This window comes from Salarias fasciatus, chromosome 3 (genome assembly GCF_902148845.1).
Source record: "Salarias fasciatus chromosome 3, fSalaFa1.1, whole genome shotgun sequence".
NCBI classification, from domain to species: domain Eukaryota; kingdom Metazoa; phylum Chordata; class Actinopteri; order Blenniiformes; family Blenniidae; genus Salarias; species Salarias fasciatus.
This window is the reverse complement of record NC_043747.1, coordinates 15,691,797-15,710,361: the sequence shown is the minus strand read 5'-3', so window position 1 is coordinate 15,710,361 and position 18,565 is coordinate 15,691,797. Positions and strand designations below refer to the sequence as shown.

At 43.6% G+C, this 18,565-nt stretch overlaps 1 protein-coding gene across 1 annotated transcript in view; it reads right to left on the bottom strand.

The window, feature by feature from the left end:
• The window catches only part of nlgn2a (neuroligin 2a), a 201,456-nt gene extending 193,766 nt beyond the window's left edge, over positions 1-7,690 (bottom strand). Inside the window, exon 1 of the mRNA XM_030088438.1 lies at positions 7,648-7,690. The gene's annotated coding sequence lies outside the window, so the exon portion shown is untranslated. The remainder of the gene's footprint in view (positions 1-7,647) is intronic.
• Between the last annotated feature and the right edge of the window lie 10,875 nt (positions 7,691-18,565).

The following is an 18,565-nucleotide window of genomic DNA, read 5'->3' as shown; positions in this document are numbered from 1 at the left end:
CCTTGAGATGCCGCCCATGCCGTAACTCACTCAATAGACCCGTGACCCTATAGGTGGCAAATTGAAGCCCGCGGTCTTAAAGCACTGCAGGTCGCAGATAGTGCTGAATTTAATGAATAACAATGAAAAAAAACACAAGATTTTTTCTAAAAGCCTTTTAATCTTCAAAGTTCTGCTGCTGTAAACCTGCATATGAAATATACAGGAGGGCTTGCAGAGGGCTTTTAAGGATAAAGATGAAGCACACAGGTAGAATTCCCATGGGGCCAGGGGAAGAAACACGCCGACGCTGCCCAGCTATGGAAAGGGGATGAGCTTTGGCGCTCTGGGCAACATGGATTCCCGCTGTCAGTGAATGTGATTGGCCAGAAAGCAGGATGCATTTAATCCTGGCTGTTGCTGACTCCACTGCTGTTGATTTCATCAAATCTGGATCACACTTTCTATTCAGGACTCGGCCGTGCAGCACACAGGCACGAAATCCAATTGCAGCCTTGCACCTCTATTATGAATGGAATTATTTGTTTCATAAAAAAAGGAAGTGAAAAAAAAAAAAAAAATTGCTCTGAGGCCGCACGGTGGCGCAGTGGTTAGCGCTCTTGCCTCACAGCAAGAAGGTCCTGGGTTCAAATACCGGCCGGGGCTCAGGGCCTTTCTGTGTGGAGTTTGCATGTTCTCCCCGTGTGTGCGTGGGTTCCCTCCGGGTACTCCGGCTTCCTCCCACGGTCCAAAAACATGCATGGTAGGTTAATTGATCACCCTAAATTGCCCCTAGGTATGAATGTGTGAGTGAATGGTTGTTTGTCTGTATATGTCAGCCCTGCGACAGACTGGCGAACTGTCCAGGGTGTACCCCGCCTTCGCCCACAGCAGCTGGGATCGGCTCCAGCCACCCGCGACCCCGAAAGGGAAAAAGCGGCAGAGAATGAGAATGAATGATGAATGCTCTGCGGTTTTTAATCTTGGCAGGTTTTCTCTTCCAACCCAGCCCGGAATGTGGAAGTTGAAGGGAGGGGAGCGGCCCGGAGCTGGGAGGTTCTCTCGCCGTCTCTGTGTCTTCTTCTGCTTTTATCTCTCTGAAGAAAGGAGAGGAGTAAATGTTCATTGATCTTGGCTGGTGGTCAGCATGGTTCTAGCAGGGGGGTGGGAGGAGTGCTGAAGTGAAGGTTGTAGCCGCTCGCTGCTCCTGCTGGCCGGAGACTCGGGGAGAGAACATCAGCTTTTTTTTTTTTTTTTTTCCTTCCTGCCAAAATATATCGGAAAGCTTTCGAGGCTTCGACCTTGATCTAACCTTAATGAGCCCACCGGGGACGGTACAGCTCTGGCTCGTGTTGATCGGAGGAGATGAGGGGTCAACGAAGAAAAACATGGGAAATAATGTTTAAAGATGCTGAAAGAACAGTGAAAGAAAAAACATATTATGATATGATGAAAAGAGGATGAAGGTGCTTGTCCTGGAAAACAATCAGATGTTGCCCAAAAAAACAAAAAAACTGTTGTTTGGAGTTATTGACCGGGGGCAATTACTCAGTTATTCCCCATTATATTTGCTTTAATAACTACTGGTGACTCTAAAGACCTTGACATGCAAAAATCTAAATCGTGAACTATGTTTTGATCAAGTTTTGTTTGCAGAGATGGTGTCTTCATTTTACTGTATGATGGTCGAATTCAATTTCATTCAAACATTGCTCCAAATTTACTCATTATCAGTCATTAACCCAAATACCAATTTTCCATAACTTCTTGCTGAAGTTTGGTGCTTGATCTGCTCAAACTCATGCTACTGAAATGACTAAAAAACAATCATGCTAACTTTTAGTTTTTCCAAAAACTTCCATACCAAACCAAACCAGATTGTTGACTATTAAGTTTAGCATGATCCATTAAGCATTATATATTTTTATTTCTTCATCATGTTTAGTCTTCCATGCTTAATTGACAAATACTGACTGAATTATATTAGTTACCATTTCTACACACAGTACATACATTTCAAACATATGCACACAAAAAATAGATAAAATATAAATTCTACTCCTTTTTTCATTTGCCAACAGTTCAGTTCAACTATATCATAGTGAAAGGTATTTTTATATCCTGTAGCTTTTTTTCCCACTATTCAGGAAGTGAAGTTTCCCTGCGATTTTCTCATAAGTTTAATAATTGAGGATACAAATGATATAAGGGTTTGCCAGCTATTTAGCATCAAAAGCCAATGAATGTGATGAGAACAGTTTTGCGTTTCATTGGTTATGGATTCCAAAAGCCATTAATTATATGTTATAATGTGGAAAAACATGAGGAAGTGGGCCATGGCACAGGGAAAAACCTTGATTACGAAGTAAGGGAAAAAAAATGCAACCTCAAGCAATTTGAGCATTGCAGCAATTTTTTTTTTTTTTTTTTTTTTTTTGAGCAGCAGGATTAATATACGAGGGTGCACGCTAGAGCAGACGTGCTAACCGGTGGCAAGAAAACAAAAAAACCGAGTTTCAAGTCTTTGTGGCGCTTATCCTTCCAAAAAGACGCTGCCATAGCAACGACACACACTCCCTTTGCAAAAGACGGGCAGGCAGGCTCCCTTTGAACCGACTGAATGAGTCTGCCACGAACGCATGGAGAAGAGAAACAAATGAACACATCAATGAGGAATAAAGACAAGAAAAGAGTCGTGCGGGGTTTGCACGGCTCTCTAAACGCACAATGTCATCCGAAATCAGCTTCGTATAATGAGAGAACGGTATGGAACAAAAAAGGGAAAAAACAAACATATGTGAACGCCCGGCTGATTGCGGCGGACTCTCGGGAGGGAAAATGAGGAGCATTCCACATGGGAGCAGCTTGTTGTCAATCATCAAGCCCTGCCATGTGAGAAATGACCATCCGCTGAAGAGCTACTGCACTTAACAAGCTTTCTTTCCAGCTGGAGGAGCAGAGAAAAACGGGTTTTCCGAGTCGGACGCCACGGCAACAGATTCCTGTCATAAGATTTGCCCAAGTATTGAACATCCACTCATAACCCCCGCCATGGTGGCATATTTACACTTCACTTCCAGGAATAAGGCATTATTAAGTGTCTAAAACACTTCTCCCGAAGAAGTAAGAAGGTTCCCTAGATTATTCAATATTCTTTCAATTATCCCCAAAGCTGACTGCATAGTTTGTCAACGTGGCACCTGCAAATTCCAGGGAAAGAAGTCCTGCCAGACGTCCTCGGAAAACCTTTCTGCCGCGCGGCTTCAAAGCAGTGACTGACACACATAGTCCCCCTCCTAACAGACGGAAGATCCGAACAACAGCACCTCCCCGAGGACCCGTCTGCTCAGCCAGACTCGGCTTTTACTAATTCATTCCGACTTTGCTCGACAAACATTTAATTTTGCCGGCGTTTGTCGTACGAGCCTCCACTCCTCCAGTCAACCTGTCAGCTGTCATAATGCTGAAGTTTTTTTGTTTTTTTTTCTTTTAAAACATGCATGACTCCTTAAATTAGCACCACCTCCTGTTATCACCGCAGTCAAAAAACATCCGAACCCAGTGGGAAACCTGCTGTCACGGACTCAGCCGCGGCAAAAATAAGCAGTGAGGGATAAAATTAGCAGCAGCAAACTGACAGGTGGGGCTTTTTTTGATTTAAAGGAAGAAAAAAAAAAAAAAAAAAGAGGAAGAAGCAGGATCGTGTGAGACTGCGACCGCCATTTCATCCCAACCTGTCAGCGCACCGGCCCCGCATCTGTTGACTGCTTAGCGACCCGCGCTTGGAGACATCAATCTCGCCGCCGGCACACTTTGAACCCTTCAGTCCCATCTGCCTGCAGTTTCTGCTGCGCCGTCCCTGAGAGGGATGGCTCTCCACTTTGCATGCATTTGATCAGGGCACATTCGCAGACGCCACCAAAGGAAAAACCCTAGCCTGCGACTTCGGATGAAAACGTTGGGAGGTTAATGGTCAACTGTTGAAACATTCCTGGTGATTGTTACTAAAATTTTAATGAAAGCCATGTTTGACTGGCACATTTTAACTCCAGCTGGGTAGCAACGGTCAGAGTATGAAAGGATCGTCCAGTTTCTTTTACCGCCAAAAGCGTGAAAATTTGAAATTGAGAAAGTTTTTCATGTGGCATGGTTCAGTCTGAGGTCTGACCCAAGAGTGACACTGATGTACACAGCGAGAAAAGAGAGGGAAAAGAACCCTGGTGAGGCTTTGGACCCTCAAAGATTGAGAATTTTCTGTGATTTATTGCAGCTTGTTGTTGCTTGATTTCTAATTCTTGATTGCGAGTGCAGAGTCACTGCGTTACATACTTTAAAAGTGTATTTGAAAGAAAGTTGTGATCATCTATTGACAAAAGAATGTGAAAAGTCTGCAGTTACTGGGATTATCAAAGCCTTCAAAAAAGGTAGAGAAACAGGCAGATGGTACCAAATTGAGCAAAAAATTATTACGTTAGGTGCTTGTAGTGCGACATAAATCACAATCCATATTTTATTGATTTTATTGAGTTTGACATAAATTCTGCATTTGCCTTCAGGTATTTTTGCCGTTTTACTTGAAATCATTAAAGAGACTTTAATTGAACTTTCAGTTTAAGTTCTTTTTTTACATTAACAGTTTGCACTGGACTGTGTTTTTAATGTCATGTAGGTTAATGACAGGCTGTCAAGGTGAGTCTGTAAAAACATGCAGAATGCAACACCAGCAGGTATAATTAAAATTGGACTTGTGTTGAGATTGCAGTCATTTTTGGTTGTTTAGTTTTTTGTGAAAAGTGACATTTTCATCGTTAATACCCTGCGAGAATAACAGAAAAACTTTAAGACATAAATTTAAAGGTTATTATGGCACTATTTCATCGTTCTGGCACACAATATGAAATTGGGCTGTTTGTGGGTCTTGAACTCAAATGAGTTTGAGACTCTGGGCGAAAACTTGAGAAAACCCAGCATAGACACAGACCACAGCAATCTAAAAAAAATTTTAAAAAAAATATGTATAATTAAGGTTAAAGCTTTGATCATTTTAATCAAAAGTGAACATTATCTTTAAAAAGGTATGCACTATTTATAAATTACTTTTCAACCTGTGTGTGATTGAAATCTTCAGTAAAATCTGTTACAAAAAAAATGCAGTCAGGATGAACAGAGCTTTGGTTTCAGTGGGATTAAAAAAAAAAAAAAAAAAAAAAACATTTTATGACCACTTTGCAATTAGTTGTTCCCAAAGTTTGAACATAACTGTAAAAGAAAGCTTTCAAGTTTGCAGCATCAGTCATGGAATAATTTATAGACTTGATTAATCAGCTTTGAAAGAGTTTCAAGCACTCGTGAAATCTCTGAAGCCCTGATTATCTCTACGTAAGCGTTTCATATGATAATGTGTGATATCTGAAAGTGTTTTACATCAAACTTTTATTGTTTTTAATCTTTAGTTCGCCAGTTACATAAATAGCAGTGTGCGTTGTGACGGCTGCCATGTCTAAGCCTCCCTTTAAAAAGGAACGTTGGATCTCAAAGGGTTGAAAAGCAGCTTTTAAAACAACAGAAGACAACAAATGAATATGTGCGACGTCTATGATGAAAAAAAAAAATCAATTTGAATTAAGGTGCTTTAATGTGAACCCCATATATCAATTGGGAATGTCAATGTTGCCAATTAGTCCACTAAAGTGCTTGATGTATGTTTTTTGATCGTACTGTTGTCGCATCTGCTGCTGTGCCAGTTTACTGTGAAACCGGTGATCAGGAAATACAGGACAAGTTGGTGTTAAACATAAGGCCCGTGGACCAAAACCGGCCCACTAGAAGGCTCCATTCCGGCCGGCCGAAAAAAAAAAAATTTAAAAATTGTAAAAAATTTAAGAGAAAACATCAATTTAAAAATTACAGTTTCCATTGAGTAGCGGACACAAAACAACACAGACGTGAGCGGAGATATCAGCATGGAAGCAATTCCCCATTGCTCAAAGCCATGGTGTCAGGGTGAGTTTATGAAAACATGCATAATGCAACTGCTTGAGGAGATTTCCTTCATCTTTTTTTTTTTGACATTTCACTGTATTTAGCACCAGAAGGCATCATTATGCTGCGATTGTAGACATTCTCTGTTGTAATTGTTTGGTTTTTCAAAAATAGACATTTTCATCACGTATATTCTTGCACCACAACAAAGAAAAACCCCCTCCACATGCATCGTCACACACAGGAATCCTTTCTCCTTTCTGGAGATGTCTCTCCTTTATGTCGCCGTTTTGTTGGTAGTAAAATGATCCACGGACACCAAATGCGTTGCGTCTTCCATGTGCCACCTTCCATTTGCTTCCCGTCACCCTGTGTGTTCACATTCCGCTCTCTTCCATATCTCTGCAATCCTTGGACACACAGAATTAACACGACACCCCTCGGGCCCATCAACATTCACACACGTCAAAGTTTCCAGTTCGGTAAATAACTCCCGTGACAACATCATCAAGCACAACGACATTTCCCCAGTACCTTTGCCTGCACTAAAACACTTCCCCCCCCCCCCCCCCCCCAAACAGAGGAGATGTCCCTATCTGGCTTATGTAGGGCAAGTGAGCTGCCTTAAACCGAGGGGAGAAGCCGAGCTGCCTTCCTCCTCTCGTCGCTGCAGATAAGAACAGAGGTCTTCTTGTCCCTGTTGAATTCTATCATCTTAGCAGGCCCAGCCGATCCGAATGCCCCACAACACCAGCAGCAGCATATAAATGCACCCCATTATTCCTCCTCTGTGTGTGTGTGTGTGTGTGTGTGTGTGTGTGTGTGTGTGTGTGTGTAGAGGATCATTTAGGGGAATATGTTCTCATGGCCGTGGCGCTTCCTGGGGTCTTCCGAGTATAAAGCCCACCATGAAAAGATGCTGGTATTAAGTTGAAGGATGATCCAGCTGTTAAAGGAGGACTTTTGTCCGAGTGTGTGCATGCATGTGTGAGTGTGCGCCTCATTTCGATCATCCATCTGCAACACACTCTGGCTCCCTTGTCAAATCTCATCCCTTGCACTTCCATTAATTTCAATCTCCATCCAGATTTTTGCAGAACTGAAGAAATGCATTCCGACCACAGCAGGTCCAGAGAGTGACCGTGCACTGGCGTGCGACCCCCCCCCCCGAGAAGCCCTTTGATGAATGTGCTCCAAATTGTGCATGTAGGAGGAAGAACACAGAAAAGCAGCCCAGCCTGGCTGAATAGCAGCCTCTGTTCGCCTCATTCTGGCGCAGGTCCTCATTAATGGTACAGCGGATGCATCTCCTCTGTTATTAAGGACACGTTCACCCTGCGTGAAGCAGGATTTATTCCCAACAGGTCTGCAGGTCTGCATGCATGCATACCGAAAGGCACAGCAAAAATCCAAACACGGAGCGTTTTTTTTTTTCCCTGACATTTTCAGAGGAGATGCAGTCTTTTCAGTGGCCATTTCTCAAACTACATTCAAAGTGCATGCAGATAATTGAAAACATATTTATCTGTGGTTCAAAAGCACTCACTCGGAGTCTTATACTCAATATGTATGCACTGCAGGTGTCTTCACTCTCACGATAAGCTCATACAAATTGCGTGAGGCTTTCAGTTCATTTTTTTTCCCCACATTATTTGTGAGCATTAGGGTTGGCAGACACGGTCCTACCTGTTAATGTGAGTGATGCCAGACTCCCACTGGCGTTTTTCCTCCTGAAACTGTCCTCCTGTTTGTCCTCCTCTCTTAAAAAAAAAAAGCCCCTCCGCCGGTAAAAGTCAAAATTAAAAATATATAATAAAGTGCCTGTTTGTGAAGAACAAAAATGTACCAAAAAAAAGATTTTTTTTTTTTCTTTTTTCTTTTTTTTTCTAGGCAGCGTTGAATGTCTGGGTCCCCACGGGCCGGCAGGTGGAGGACTTCATGCCGGAGCCGCAGAAATAGCGCCTAGCCGCGGTGCTGCATTGGCGCGCACGTCCGCACGGAGCGGCTCCCGAGCTGGTTATTCCCGCTCCGAACAGGCGCGCTCCCCCGGTCTCCGTCGTCTCCAGCACCGGCATTAAATTAATTAATTTTCCCGGCTGACAGTCTAGATTGCCACGAAAATAAATATCTTTTTGCTTCCTAAAATAAAACAGTGCCAAATATTGCAAACACTCCGTGTTGCGGTGATATCTAGAGGAACTGTCACTCAGTTTTTGAGCGTTTCTTTTTTTTTTTTTTTTTCAATTATAGGACGTCGACGGTATATCCACACAGTAAATCCCTTCCTCCATGGAGAAGCCCGACACTCCACACCGAGCTCAGCCCGGGTCCCTGCGCGCGGCTCCCGGCTTGCTGTGTCGGTTCACTCCGCCGCTCCGGGTCGCTCTTCACGGTGGGGGGGGGGGGGGGAGATGCTGCCTCTGCCGCCGCCGCCGCTGTGGAGGATGGATGGATGGACGCCGCGACCGCCTCGCTCTCTTCCGCCGCCGCCGACGCCGACGCCGCACGCGCGTGCACAACCTCGCTGGCAGGCGAGCGCGCTCGTGCCCGGCGAGTGACGCGCGCCGCAGTGTCCTCCCTAAGCAACCCGGTCGCCCTGGCAACGCTTTCCTCTGACCTCAATATGGTGGCTTTTTTTTTTATTTATTAAAATGTGTCGTGTTTTTTTCCCCTCGAAAAAAAAAGGTGTTCTCTTGCTTTATTTTTCCTTTGGGGTGGCACAGGGGTCGATCTTCATTTTCTCCTGCGGAGGAGTAAAAATTAACGCTGAGGAGTTTTTTTTTTTCTCGGCATCCCTCTGCTCCTGGCGTCCAGATCTGCATCAGTATGACGTCAGAGGATGTTAAAGGGATACCAACACATTTCTCCTCCTCCTCCTCTTCCTCCACCCTGCATCTTTCTCCTCTCCTCCCTTCTTCCCGTCACATAGTTTACCTTTCCAACACAGACGGTGTTCTTCTGTCTGGCTCGTCCCCACAGAAAGCGGCACAAAATTGTAAATAATGGCTCACTACTGTTTCTCATGCCAAATGGGGCATTAAAGAATTTTTATAGTGATACCCCAGAAGGTAAAAATGATAGAAAATACAATAAGATTAGGCTGTACTCTCACTAATCAGCACCACAACTCCCTTTTGTAATATAACGCTGATTTTCTCTGGAGGTGGGTGTGTTTGCTGACTTCAACAGCTTTGGCCATTATTTATTTTACATTTTACTTTAAGGGATAATAACCATCCAACATCCAGCACGGGCTCAGTCCCTGATCTCATCAGCGCAGATGGTAATGGCAGCGTGGTGGCAGCACCTGCTCCTCTGGATGAAGCACGGCCACATGTCTGTCTTATTACCAGGGTCATAACACAGCCAAACATCTGCCTCAGTCACTATCCCACTGCAGAGCCATGTATCCACAGTCGGTGGGGCTGTCGCCTGCCAGCAAATCTCAGCTCACTGAATAAAAGTAAAAAGCCTTTTTTTTTTTTCTTCCTGTTCTTGTTTTGCACGATATTCCACAAAAACTGAGCATTAATTGAGCACACGCCTCTCAAATCTCGGCAGAAAACCGTGCCCACGTGCTCCAGGGCAGCATCCAGGCCCGATTTTTCAGAGAAGATTTACTGCTTAACATCCGTGCACCGGGATCCGTCCTCACATAAACCCCAGGCAGGGGAAACAAAGCTGCGTGTCCGCCGGGGGAGCCGCGCTGTCGTCAATCAGAGGGAACATCATGTCGGCCCGTCGTGCCTTTTTACCTTCCGGACACCTCGGATTGCCTGAGGGGCATCGGAGAGGCAGAGAGGAGGTGAGAGGCTGCAGTGGGGCCGCTATCAAGACAAATTGGCTTTGGTGTAGTGAATGTACATTCCCTCAGCGGTGTCCCATCAGGTGAAGGTGAGGAAGCAAAGGTCCTGCCAAGACTGGCCTTATTACCTCAGCAGAAGAGCCAGAGTTTGAATCAAACAGGGACTTCTGTGGGAAGTTTGCATGGTCTTTCAGTTTTCTGGATTCCTTTCACAATCTGAAAACATGCTTGTTATTTCAACTGGTGATCCCAGCTCTCAGAGTGCAAGTCTCTGTGCGAGTATTAGGGACGGACGAGAGGCGGCGTCTCCACTGGTTTCCTTAATACCGCCTGTAAAAGTCAGTGAGGAGAGCAGCGGAGGGCTGCACGCTGCGGCACGGAGCTCAACTTTGAGCTTAAGTTTCTGAAGTTACGCAACTGCTTACTTAATTGATATGTATGAAAGACTATTAGGGACAGATCAGAGGAGACATTTTATTCTTTGACATTGTATTTTGACTTGATTCTCAAAGTGCATAGTGAAAAAATACCACCTTAAACATATTATACATATATATAAATATATATATATATATATATATATATATATATATATATATATATATATCATATATATCTATACATATATATATATATATATGTGTATATATATTATTAGTGCTGTCACTTTAACACATTAATTAGATTAATTAATTACACTGCAAATTAACACATTCTTGGCGAGTTGCCTTATTTAGAGGCATGTCTTACCTGTATTCATTTTTAATTGCTGTATCAGCTTAAGTGTTCATTTTGAATTTAGAGTTTGCTTAAGTGTCTATTTGAGATTCAGCCTTATTTTATTTCTGAATTTTTTTATATATATTTGTACTGCATTTTTGAATTATGCAGCAGGCCTGATTGGTTTGCTGGGATGAGTTTGACCTTTTTCTTCTTTTGAATTTCATTAATGAAACACACTGAGAGTGTTATCCGAGTTGCATGATTGGACTTCAAATGTATTTTGGACAAGTTACCCTGACTTAGGTTTCATTCATCATCATTAAAAATGTCAATTTCAAATCTTCTCTTCTCAGGGTATTCATTAGATGAGTCAATTCTGTAACGTCTTCAATTTGACAAAAACAGCAATTTATAATGTAATAAAAAGATGTATCATTATCGATATCCACTGATAAATAAAAAAAAACATTGCGCTTGCCTATTCAATATTTTGAAAATGTTAAACACTTTCAGAACATGAGGCAGTTTTAGAATGTGATGCCTGATGGGCACCAGTGAAGCAGCGAGGAGGAGGAGGAGGAGGAGGAGGAAGGCTTTATAGGGATCCACCATCAAGACAAATGGCCTCATATGCAGTGGATGTACATTCCCTCAGTGATATCCCATCAGGCCAAGGTGAAGAGCCAGAGGGCCGGTGGGCGTCCTCGCGTATAGGGGGCCGACGTTGATGTTCCACACTTGATAAGCCCCAGCCTGAACATCACAGGTAATGGCTCTCTGGAGAGACACCTGACAAGCGAGTATCCAGACACACACATTCACCTCACCGGCCATCTCACACACACACACACACCACTCCTCGCTGCTTGCCATTGGTAGAATTGATCGACGCGTGGGAGCAGATAGCACGTGTTGTATAATGAACACGGTATCCCATAACGAAGAAAAACACATGCCCTCCTCCACGCTTGGACTGCTGATATATGATGCGTTGGAGTTCAGTTGTCCAAGTCAGGGTCCCGGGGGGAGGGGGGGGGGGGGGGGGGGGGGGGGGGGGGCGGTCCCTGTGAGGCGTGGAGACTCCACAACACCTTTATGCTTGGTTGAGTGTGATTACTGCAGCTCCATGCATAACTGACCAGCCAACAGGGCCCCTGATGTGGCCCAGTGGCCTAACACTGCTGTTGTTCAGTGGATTTTTTTTTCAAAATACAACAGTTCTACAATGCAACTGAGTGAACACAGGCGAGAAAAAAGGTGTCAACATTGATACACTCCATTAGATTTACTGAATATAAGTTTAATGTTTTGTATTTTTTTGCCCATTCTGTTTTGTACATATTTTCTCAAATTTCAAATAAATGTATTAAAAAATATGTATATTTATGACTTGCCCCCTCATCCCACGAAAGCGAGATACTACAGGAATCGCAGCGTTTCAGAAATTCATTTTCTTCACATTTCCACAGCGATGGAGCATTTTCAACAACTTCCACTTTGGGAACAGTGTTCAGAAATTTGTGTTTTCAGTGGTGCCGAGCTTCATGTAACTAGAACCTCATGACATGATGACATTTTTGCATTTACACCTGAAAGTGCTGTCATGTATATTGGGCTTCCGTCACACTGACCACTGAAATGCAAATTCACACAATGTCGACTCCCGCGATCTGAGGTGCTCAACCTTATTGAGAGCAGTTCACGGCACTTTGGGAGTCGAACTACCACAGAATTCACTTTCTTATATAGTCTGCCTCTAATTTGTGTTTTACACAAAAAAGTTTGCCTCAATCCAGATCCTACTTCTAATTCTACATGATATAAACACGAGTTTGTAGACAAAATCAAGGAATTTGCACAAAAACTCAAAGTTCACAAGAAGAAGCTTTTGGAAAAGTTCTCAAAAACTCAACAAATCTGTTGCCAGAGACTAACACAAGCAGGAGAGTTATGCAAACTTCACCCAAAAAACCTTGGTCCTGTTCTTCATTCAGTGTTGTACTTCAGCCCCAGTGACAATAATGTGCATAAATCTGGTTTTAAAGATAGATGAAATGATTTGCCATTTGAAAGTTAATGTATTAATTGTTTCAAACCACTTTCCAATAATGCTGATGTATAAAAATCATGCATGTATCCATCCATGTCTACGACACCGAAAGCAAGCGTGTCATTTTGAAATTTCATTAACGGTCTGAAACTGAAGCCGCAGCTCTGCAATATTGCAATCAAATCATTTGTTTGCTCGGAGGTGTTTGCAATAATATGTCATTGCAATCTCATAAAGCCATTAACCTTTCAGACTGCGGCGCCCACAGTGAGCAGAGGCCCATTTCCTCTCCACCTAATTTACTTTCCCAACAACCCGACCAAGTGAGAGTGCCCACGAATCCCTTCAGCTCTGTCACATAGATTAAAATAGACCCTCAAAGAAAAAATAATTATTTGTTGCTTTATGACTAATTTTGAAGACTGGCAGCACGCGCTCACCTGCGTACGCACAATGAGCGCGGTTACACACTATTATTCCTCGGTGGGAGGGGGGGGGGGGGAGAAAAAAGGCCTGCAAAAGTCATTCCAAATCGCTGAGAACGCCCTCGGATGCCAGGAGCTTTTAATTCACAAAGCTGTTTCGGGGAAAAGAGACCGGGCTTCGGCACAGTTGGGCGATCGCTTGCCAGCAAGAGGAACTGGCACAAACACTTTAAATGAAATGCGCTCGTTCACCCCCCCCCCCCCCCCCTGCTCCCACACCGGTGATTATACTTCACTTACACAGCGCAGCGGCGAAAGTTCAAAATCTGAACCCCTCCCTCCCTGTTTTCACCCTTTAAACCTCTTACGCGTCGCGCCGCGCCTGCCCTTTCCGCCGATTTCTCCCTCTTTACATCTAAATTTGTCACAGATAATCTTTCTTGACTTCCTTTTAGCTTCACATCCACCCTGCGCCGCTACGTTTCTGCCCTCCAGGCCAGTAACTGCTGCTCCTCCAACCTCACTCCCCTCTCCTGCACCTACCGGCACCATGTTTGCCCTTTTTCCGCCCCCCTACATCCTCACTCACTGCCGTAAGGTGAGATTTATAGTTTTTTGGAGCGTTTATTCTGCGGGGGGAATCCACAAACAGCCACACAGGGCGCGCTGTTGGACGACGAGGATGAATGATGGCTGGAGAGTTGACCGCTTCGGTGGAATGCTAATGGCACGCAGCCAGCGGGAGAGCGCCTGTCAGCTGCCGTTCGCACCGAGGTGCGAGTCCGTCTTACTCACACATTAAGATGGTTTACGATTTTAAATTAAAAAAAAGACCGAACATATGCAGGTGATTTCGGCGCCAGCACTTCTTGATCTCTGGTCATTTAAGCTCCGTTCAGGTCAGAGATCAGCAATGTTTTCTCTGCTATGAGTCACCCAAAAAAAAATGTAATTGAAAGTTGGATTGAATGCTGATAAAGTTGGGAAGAAAATATTTCTCTGGGTGGAAAAGAATCCATTTCAGGTGATTAAAAAATTCTCAGCCAGACATCATCTGGTCCCAAATAAAATCAGAACTCTGTATTACTTGAATTCTTTAATCCAAAAATTTCCAAATTAAATCGCTCACCGTTTATCACGCATAATAAAAACAGTAAGCTTTTTTATTTTGATATTAATCACATAGTTTGTCCTTCACTGTTTTAATGAATTTGCATGTTTTCAGTGTTGGATAGAAATTACATGCAATATGTAAAAAACTCTAAAAAGATTGACAAAGTGCATATAGCTGCACAAAACTGCAACTACATAACAAAGTTAATGAAATTGTAGGAAATTTTGAGTTCGATTTTAATCAACCTTTCCCAAACTTCTCAAACATTAAACCGACACTAAGGAACTTTTCAACCTTAATAAAACATTTTAATATCTTTTGTGATGATACATCGACTTACAACTAGTTGAATGACCCCTCTGTCACGGGCTGAGGGCGTCAGTATTGCTTTCACTTGGACTGAGCAGCTGTGAGGAGGGTGGTAGGAACCCTGCACACTGAAAAACTCCAAATGTGCGAACTGCTTTACGGCATGCGTCACATCATGATATAACATTGTTTAGCCACCATTAGATTCATTACCTCATCGCTATCCGTCCTTCACACAGCCACTGGAAACAAATGAAGGCGAGTTCAGTCCGACAGCATGCCACCGGGAGCAGCATTTTACGACGTCACGCGCTAGTCCTCATGGGAACTGTAGTATTCCTTCAGGCAAAACACTACCGCTTTTGTCCACTGGCGCTGCCGAAATCAACGAAAACTGAAAGTTCCTTAGTGTAGCTGTAAGGTCAAACAGTCGTGCCATATTCACATCAGATTCACGCTTTCATACTTCCAATGCATTAGATATTCTACCCACCGGAGCACACTGCTCTGGATCAACGTACTAGCCAAAAGTTCACTTTTTTAGAGCGAAGAAGGAAGTCAACAAGAATGGTCACAGCTGGACATTGCTCCAGCGCTTTACACAGAAAAAGAGGCGCAACCACGGGCACTGATGGTCTGAGGCCATTAATGTGTTCTACAGTCCATCTATTAACACTTCCGCTATTTGTTATTCACTTAAGATCTCAACACTGCTCCAGCAGCTACAGGTACTGCTACTTTGGACTGATTTCTTCCATCTCATGCAGGTTTGAGGATAACATCTTGCAGTCTTGCATCAGGCATTAAGAAGAGACTGAATTCAACTGGGCTGCATTGAGGGGATTTCATGGATCAGCCCACATCTTGGAGCTGGTCAGTCCTTGTTCTCGTTCACATGCCAGTATATCCCGGCCGCCACCGAGGCGCTGCCAGCTCCACTGACGTCTTCCCTGCGAGAAACATGTCCTCTTTAATTCTGCCGAGCACAGCTGAACTTTCAGATGGGGTGGATCAAGCGCAGACTAATCTGCAGGTAGGCGATAAAGCAGCTGTTCGGTGCATAAAAACACAGGCTGTTTTTGGCAGTTGCCTCAAAGTCTCTGCTGCGTTTGGCTCTTCAGTTATTGTTTTACCTCTCCTGTAATTTCTGGCATACGTCGCATCACACCTGTAGCATGTCTCCGGCCTAACGGAGGGTTTCAGTCAATACAATGGGCCGACTGTGTACCGTCTTCTGCGGCGAGGCTAATTATGCGCTCCGACTTAATTAGCGCCAACACTGACAATCAAATAAAAAGCAAGCAATGAATTCCGGTGACTGATTTCATTTTCCTGGGAAAATCTGCCTCCATCGTCTACAGGTTTACATCTGAGTGATTGTGTGAAACAAATTACCTCCGAAACACGATTCCTTAATAAGAATATGAGGTGAAGGGTTTGATCTCCCCCAGTGATCAGCAGGATGTTCACAAAAGAGGCTTGAGTGAACGTCGACGTCTGATTTTTGCGGTGCCCTGTTCGGCTCGTCCGTCTTTGTACTTCTTACCTGTTTACAGCTTTATTTATGTGATGAGCATGTTAATTTGCACATTGAGTGGAGGGGTGAGATTTATTAAGGAGACGTCACCTTAAGATGCATGCAGAGATGCGTCTTAATGTCAGGTGCAATTTAATATACCTGTTGCTGTAATTGCATCTGGTTCGCCGGAGACACATGTAAATGCCAGAAGGGAGTAAAGCCCTTCAGTGTGTCTTTGATTCTGCTTCCAGCCGGCAAGCCTTTGGAGATCCATCCACAGGAGGACAAAGACAGCTAACTAAACAGGTTTTTCTTACTCCCCCCCACAGATATTTCATTTTCTTCTCACAGTCTAAAAAACATACACTTCAAATTAATTGATGACTCATGGATGTGTGTATGTGGTTGCTGGCCTCTTTGTGTTTACCGTGTGATCGATTGACGACCTGTCAAGGGTTTATCCTACCTTCAGCCAATGTCAGCTGAGATCAGCAGTTTAATAAAGTGTTGCAGGAGACGGACGAAACGTGAGCTGCAGCGAGTTTTCTTTAAAGGGTTTTGGTCTTCAGAATGAGGCTGACAGGGTCATGCAGGGAACCTAAGAGTCTGGTTATATGATTTACCTTACATGAACAATTAGGACAAGGTCTCCGAGATGAAGTTTCTTGGTTTATCTTCAAGCAGTCGTGTGTGCCTGAGGAAACACTGGAGGAACATGTGGGATTCAGGGTATATCGGAGCATGTCTGCTCTCCGTTTAGCCACAGAGACCTTAATACGGACTAAAAAGATGGTTGGGTGAAATAATCCTTAAATTACCTCACAATGGGGAACTGCAGGTTTCATCTCTTTACCTGCCCTTAGCCCACGTTCCATATTCCCAGGCTAACTCAGGAATCCCCTCCCTCACATGTCTACTGCTGCTAAGACCGCTTTCGTCTCTCCTCTCCCTTTCCACCCCATTTCCCATATCTCTGCTGCTCAGCAAGTCTCGGTCCCTTGGGGTTGGGGATCGTATCCCTCTTCTCTGATCTGCAGCAGCAGGGAGCCCACAAGATTAGTATTAAAGCAGCTCCACTTGCATCGGTTTCCATCATACCCTCTTGTGCCCCGTCCATATAGCTCAGCATCCCATGACTACCCCACATACACACACACACACACACCCCATTAGCTCAAGTGGCATCTGCTTTTAATTGTAGCCATCTGAGAGCTGGCAGAGCCTCTGCATCCATGAATCGGCCAGCGCTAATTGCGGGAACCACATGTCCCTCTGACACAGGCTGTCAAGAGGTATCTTTAAAATAATTTAAAAAAAAATAGCACAATGATTTTACATGTTTCATCAACTCTTCTACCCTTGGTTATATACATCAAAGTCATTAACAATAATACGTTGAAATGCCATGCCTGGTATGCAAGATCCTGCTGTGAGAGGAGCTCGCTAGTTTATTATTCATAGAGTCGAGATAGTAAATGCACATGAAATAAAAATGTGCCTGTTTGATTAAAGGGATGGAGGATTCCTACACCTCCTTAAATGCTGATGGATGACGGCAAACGTTCAGCTGACGGTGTTTAAAACACAGAAATTCAAATTTAAGCTGCTCTTTCACATAATAATGTAACCTCAGCCTGGTTGTTTTGTAAATTGTAAAGTAGGTACTCAAATTAAATATGTACATATGTATGCTTTAAAGTGCTAAACAACCCAGCCCTCATTACCTGATGGTAATCCATCCTACACTTCAGGTCAGGCGTGTGGTGGAACGCAGTCCTGCTGCATGTTCTATGCCTCACCTCCTAACCGCTGCACTCTGCTGCATTTGTCCCTCTTATTAATCAGTCTATTGCACATCAAGCATCCCCACAAATGCTCCGAGCTGCCACATACGTGACACATTCAGAGAACAGCACATCAAATATTTAGGCTTTCTGCAGAGTTTAGTTGTAGCGGTCCAGATTCGTTGTGAGAATACACGTTACATCAGTTCAGTGTGCTGGTAGGACACGTGACTCAACACACTGTTGAGCACATTCTGGTTCAAAAGAAGTTGTTGCCTTTCATTCATTAATCCCGTTATGCATCACCCCACTGGTACTGTACAATGTAATCTAAAAAGATACGATCATTTCTTATAATCAAGCGATACGTCAGCTTGATCAACATGTTTGAAACGGCACATTGCAAAAAAAGCATCATTTTGCAGTAGATATAGTAGGTTTGCAACATTAGAAATGCAATTTAATAAACAACCTGTTTTCATGAGAGTAATCAAATAGGATATTTGAAGCCTATAAATGTGTTCTTTTAATTATAAATCTGAAAAAAATAACTTGTAGTTTTTCCTTTTGATGTCCTCTGCAGAGCATTTATTGATGTGTGTGCTTTCTGATATTTAATGCAACACGTTCGTAAGAAAGTGAGTCATCAAGGGTGCTTTTCTCTTTTTTTCTTTTTTTTTTTTTTTTTTCCCAATTTGCAGAGCCGATATCAGACCAGCATGAAAGGAAATACTGAGTCATGGCGAAGGCTAAACCACACAGAACCGGAGGCACAAATCCCACTGTCAGTTTGTTGGTCCAAGTGCCTCTCTCCCTGCAACCACGCGCACACTCCATTGTGAATAATAAGCCAAATGAGACAATTTTACAGGTTA